The 5,445-nt window shown below is 40.4% G+C and overlaps 1 pseudogene; it reads right to left on the minus strand.

Moving 5' to 3' along the window:
* Positions 1 to 1,171: 1,171 nt before the first annotated feature.
* Positions 1,172 to 1,870, minus strand: LOC107181914 (annotated as a pseudogene).
* Between the last annotated feature and the right edge of the window lie 3,575 nt (positions 1,871 to 5,445).

Here is a 5,445-nt window from a genome sequence, read left to right on the forward strand (position 1 = left end):
CATAGACAGAAGCAAGAGGCTAAAAATCAGGTGAAATATAATGGTGGCTTACATCTGTGTAGTGGCAGGAGTTGGTGAATAGTGGTCAAATTCTGGAAGTATTTTGGAGTCAGAGTCAAAACTAAGTTTGCGGGAAAACCAGATTGTGGTATGAACAAAAGAAAAGATGAAATCAATAAAAATAATTTTTTTAAAAAAAGAAAAGATGCCAAAGATGCTCTCTGTGACCTACCTCTAGTCATGCTCCTCTAAGCCCTCAAGACTCCAACCTTCGGCTCGGTCCTGGCCCATTTAGTCAAGTTCTAGCAAGACACCTGCTGGGTCTGACCGAAGTCCTCATCCCCTATCTTTGATATCTGTTATAGACTAAATGTTGGTATTCCTCCCAATATTCATATGTTGAAATCTAATCCCAAAGGGATGGTATTAGGAGATGGGGCCTTTAGTATATTATGAAGATGTGAAGGTGGACTCTCATGAATGGGATTCATGACTTTATAAGCCTCTCTCTCTCTCTCTCTCTCTCTCTCTCTCTCTCTCTCTCTCTCTCTCTCCCTCTCTCTCCTCTTTCCACCATGTGAGAATACAAGAAGTTGGCAATCTGCAACCCCAAAGAGGATTCTCAGCAATAACTGACCATGATACCACCCTGATCCCAGACTTCCAGCCTCCAGGACTGTCAGAAATAAATTTCAGTTGTTTGTAAGCCACCCAGTCTGTGGTACTTTGCTATAGTAGCCTGAACTAAGACAGCATCTTATCACCCTGGCCTGACTGGAGCAGGAATCCAGTTGAGTTAGTCTAGCATGAATCCCCCTAGCCTGGATGTTTCTTCTTGTAATTTCCTATCCACTGACATCCCACCCTGCTGTTTGGCTATAACTTCCTACTTGTATAGCCCCAACATTTCCACTCACATGAGACCCTCTCCTGCCACACAAGGATGTTTCCCCTATGGCAAACCCCACTGCAGCAGTTCCCCTGAATGAAGTCTGCTTTACCACCTTTTAAAAATGTCTGAATAATTTGTTTGCTTTTTGTTGTTGTTGTTCTTTGGTTAATCTCTTTCCATCCCCACCACCCCCACCCTCTCTGAAATCTGTCATTCTGTTCCATAAATCCATGTCTCTGGGCCTATTTTGTCTTTTAATACATGGCTTTTGTTGCATCTTTAAGATATCACAAATAAGTCTATTTCTGGAGCTGGACAACTTAGATCTGATTCATCAGCCTGATGAACCATTCCTTTGGCAGAAACATAGATACCACCCAAAAACTTTCTGATATCCTTGTTTTAACTGTTGTGACTTGCTGAATCAAAGCAGTAGAGTTTGATACAAGTTTAATGTCATTTCCTTCAAGAATTAACTCATCTTTCTGGGCTTGAGACATTGAACAAACAACCCCCGACCTCATTCAAACCCTGTGGATTTGTTTTTCACCCAAGAAATTTTTTATTTCAACAAAAGAACCATTCTCCTGAACAGCAACGCTGACGAGGAAGTGAGCGTACTCAGACCTCATTTTGTAACGGAAGCCCAGTGTAACACCCTTGGTCAGGCTCTGTACGTAACTGTAGGTAGTGCAACGGTAGCCAATTCCTTTTTATTTCACAACTATTTGTCAACCTGGAACCTCTTCTTTTTCTTTCCAAAGAGACTGAGTTTTACATTGACATGATTTGAGTCCCTCTGCAGGATACCCCTGGGGCCCTTCACAATAGCTGTCCCTTCAGAGTGATGTCGACATTTTCTGGAATGTTGACAGTCTGATTGCTGAAAATGGCCTTCGTCCTTGCAATAGATGTGGCAAAGAGAGAATGTCTCAGAAATGTCTTTTCTTTAACAAGAATAACACCAGGATGTTTCATTTGAATGACTGAGTGGCAGCATTTGTCATTAATGGCAGGAATAACTGGTTATTGAAGAGCAGGTTGGGAAATAAGCTATGTTCGGAACATGTTGAATTTGAGATACCTATTCCACACCTCAGGGAGATGGAAAGTGTGCAGTCATAGAGAAGGGTCTGCAAGTCATGGGAGGCAATAGTGCTAGAGATTAAGATTTAGGAGTTCCTGGGGATTAAATAGGATAGTATTTGATGACACAAACTGGGATGCACTCATCAAGGCAGTTAGTAGAGAGAGAAAGGAGCAGGTGCCATTTTCCTATTGGAGTTAAGGGGGTTGGAAGAGTCCAAACATTTACACTCACAGGAGACCTTCTCCTGCCACGCCATAGTTGCTATGAGTCCCTGGTTCTAAACAGCTCTGGGGCGGAGAATTAGTAGGTAAGCATGGATTTCTGTTCAGGGGAGCTTTAGAACACCTCCACTTGCCTATAGCATTGAGTTGGAATGAGATCAAAATATTATTTCTTGAAATAAGTAGAATGCATATTTTTCCATATAAAGCTATTGCCATGACAAGAGATTATTGTCCAAAAATAGGAAACATAGTTATTAGTCCTGTTTGGGCTTTGTATCACTCTTTGCATTTTGAGAGTTTTCACAGATTATTATTAAATCCTGATGCCCAACTGTTGATAAGAAAGCTGGGGTTCTGAATGGTCCAAGCTGAGGTTCTAGAAGGTCATTATCACCCAGATAAGTGAGATTCTCTCCTTATGATGTTCTCCTTTTTGGCTATTGATGTAATGTCAGTGGCCCAGACATCCACAGGGCTGGCACCGAATGTCATTTAGCCCGAAGTGCGGATGCATTCACAACCAGACATTCCGTTTCCTTAATGATTAAGGGGACGTGCTCTCTAGATAACTGTGGAGCCAGAGACACATACTGTGGCTACTGAACTAAGCAAAATTAACTGGCCTGTGGGAGGGTCAGAGCGTGGCCTCTGCGGGGTGCACTCTCCAACTGAGCTAATCAGCCTGGGGAGCCTTCTAATTCTAATTAAATTGAGAGAGGGGGGTGTTTTTCTTGCTTGTTGTCCATCCCACGCAGAATGTAGAAACCATTTCACCGTGGGTCCTGTCGTCTCTGATTAGAGAGCGTACTGGTTCTGTTGAAACACAGCTTCGGGGTTTGTTAGAACAGTAATGAAACAGAAGGGAGTCAAGCATGTCCAAAAGGAGAGGCAACGCAACAGGAATATTTCTGTGCAGACACAGAGACTTTATTTGGGACTGTGTTTTTTTTTGTCTCTAGACTTATAACAAATGTTAATATGCAATCAGGAGTTTAGTTATTTTTCACACTCTCGCATTAAGAAGCAGAAAATTCATAAATATTTACCAGGTTGTTGCATGGGACGTGTAATTTCTTCTCTCCCCATAAATTATAAAATGTGTTTACATTTTATTCATCACTAGGGGGGAAATAAGTGTGGGAAGACAGCCCTGGTGAACTCTAAGTCTCCTTCAGATCTCAGCTTACATGTGACCTACCCAATACTGTTCCTAATCCCTAAATTGGGTTCTCTCTTTGTTACTTCTCCTCGCATCTTTCTTTTTATTCCCAGCCATTAATTATGTCACTGTTTCTATTTGGTAAACTCTTTAAAGTCTATTTTCCTAACTACACTAAACTCCATGAGGACAGATACCATGTCTATATTGGTCTCCATGGCATTCCCAATATCTTGAAGATAGTTGATGCACAATAAATAGTTTTCGAGCCCTGGCCAGTATGGCCCAGTTGGTTGAGCACCATTCAGTGCACTGAGAGGTCACCAGTTCAATTCCCAGTCAGGGCACATGCCAGTGTTGCAGATTCAATCCCTGCTCAATGTTTGTACAGGAGGCAGTGGATCAATGTTTCTCTCCCCTTCCCTCTCTCTCTAAAATCAATAAAAATATATTAAAATAATAAATAAATCGTTTTGGAGGGGATGATGGAGGAAAATGGAAGCGAAAGAGAAGGAGAGAGAAGGAAGAAAGGATGGAGATGCATGGTGATAGACCAAGGATCACAGGATGAGGAAAATCAGACTCACAGAGGACTTTTAGGGCACTGTAAATACTCTGTAAGATACTATAATGGTAGACATACCTTATTATACATTAGTCAAAACATATAGAATATCACCATCAAGAGTCCTAATAGAACTATAGACTTTGAGTGATAACAACGTATCAATACATTCTTCTATAACAAACATACAAGTCTAGTGGGAGCTGTTGATAATGGGAAAGGCTGTGCTGTGTGAGGACAGTGGGTATATGGGAACTCTCTATTTTTTCTCTCCATTTTTCTGTGAATATAAAACTGCTGTAGAAAATAAAGTCCATTAAAAAAAACACACCTTTTAAAATATAAAATATATGTTTCATAAGATTTATACAAATAAACATACACACTTAACATTTGCACACATGTATATTTCCATGTACACACAAAACATTTTACACATACATGTAAAACAGGTACAAAACCTCCTTTGCAAAAGGTCCCCACTGGACAGGATTCATTTTGCTTCTTTGTTTTGGCTTTCTTTTGTTTACATTTTCCCCTCTGAAAACTGCGAATGCCAGGTCCAATGCTCTGATGGAATGATACTTCGCCTGAAAAGCAATCTTTTATTTCAAAGCATGCCTATCTTTGAATAGGTTGCCAATCACCTTACATATTTTCCATGTGCCTTTAAATCCATAGTTTGTACCACCTTGCAATTAAATCCTCAGCAGATACAGCTCAACAACATCCAGGCGCAGGGAGGGACGCACTGACTCGGAGGCGATAAAAATTCACAGTAAAGCCACAGATGTAGCAGAGTGAGAATTACCACACCAGCAGGAACTGGAGATAAAAGAGGATTACACATGATGAAAATGATGAAATGTAGTAATTGACTAGAAGTCACCGAAAATACCAGATGGATGTCACTGCTCTGTGCAATTCTAATGCACCTGTAGATTTTATTGAGCATCACTGGAGGTTCACTTTTAGTATTTTCTTGAGTGTAATTGAAGTTTATTGATATGCTATTATTGCCCAGTTTAGATGTGACCATAAAAAATATAGTTTGATATACTTGTGTCTCCATAGAAATCTTGGGCTTTGCTGCTTAAAATAGAAGTTCATAGTAATAATTGCCATAATATTTATTTCTCTTCCTCCATTAGACCTTTACAGAGAATATGGGCAGTAACTGCTCCAGATAGCATTGAAATTGCAGGGATATTTTCCGACATGCAATTTTGGATACTACCAAGGGAGACTTACAAGGGATTTTTTTGTTGAAGGTAAAAGAAAACAAATTTATGTGCTGAAATGAGTTGCCATAGGTGGTGCAGTTCTCTATTAGTTATCATAGATTTATTTCCCATTTAGTTTTCAACATAGGAAGGGGACCAAAATGACTGTCTGTCCGAGCTGGAATACACATTCTGTGAGCACAGGAGCCTCAGATCGCAACAAAAGTCTTCCCAGTATCCTGAGCGAAGGCCATTTCCCTGCACAACAAGCATTTTAGATTAAGGTGGGAAG

This window comes from Myotis davidii, unplaced genomic scaffold (genome assembly GCF_000327345.1).
Source record: "Myotis davidii unplaced genomic scaffold, ASM32734v1 scaffold450, whole genome shotgun sequence".
Taxonomy (NCBI): Eukaryota; Metazoa; Chordata; class Mammalia; order Chiroptera; family Vespertilionidae; genus Myotis; species Myotis davidii.